Consider the following 862-nt stretch of genomic DNA (forward strand, 5'->3'; position numbering starts at 1 on the left):
TTAACTGTATCTGAGACCTCTGCCCGACTGACTTCTTCCCTTCTGCCAAAGCCGCCTAACCTCTTCCACCATTTGATCATTGGTTCCGTCCTAAATTTCCTCCTCGCCTTCACTTCAAATCTTGCTTTGCTAATCACCACCCAATGCTGCTTTGCTACACTCTCTCCGGGTATAACTCTTTCAGATAGCACCTCCTACACAGAATATAAGATATTTGTGTACTCCTATCCCCACTCATGTAGGTTACTCTGTGCCCTTCTCTCTTCTTAAAATAGCTGCCCCCTACCACAGTTTCAATCCTTACAACAAAGCCGGCAACAATATGTCCTTCCAGGTTTCTTTCTCCTACTCCATATCTGCCCATCACATGCTTATCATCATTATTTCCTTCTCCGACATGGCCATTGCAGTCCGCCCCCGTAAATATTCTCTCTGCTGTCGGTATACTCTGAACCACTTCCTTTACTTTGCTCCAGAATTCTTCCCTTTCCTCCAACTCGCATTCTACGTGTGGAGCATACGCACTGATCACATTCAGTAGCATTCGTTCAGTACCCAACTTCATTGTCATTATTCTGTCAGATACCCTACGCTGTTCATGTACTTCTCTTTCACCCTTTCACCCACGCCATTTCTCCTCCCGTCCCTGCCATGATAGAATAACCTGAAGCCTCCTCATAACAGTCTCGCCATACTCCCTTGGCACTTCGTCTCTTGCACACACAGTACATCTATCTTTCTCCTTTCCATTATGCCAGCTATTTCTCTTCCTTTACCAGTCTTGGTGTCAACATTCAAGGATCCGATTCTTTAACTCTACTTCTTTGCCCTTTATTCTTCACTGTCTTCTCTTTGCTTGCTT

The sequence above is a fragment of the Penaeus monodon genome, chromosome 20 (assembly GCF_015228065.2).
Source record: "Penaeus monodon isolate SGIC_2016 chromosome 20, NSTDA_Pmon_1, whole genome shotgun sequence".
NCBI classification, from domain to species: domain Eukaryota; kingdom Metazoa; phylum Arthropoda; class Malacostraca; order Decapoda; family Penaeidae; genus Penaeus; species Penaeus monodon.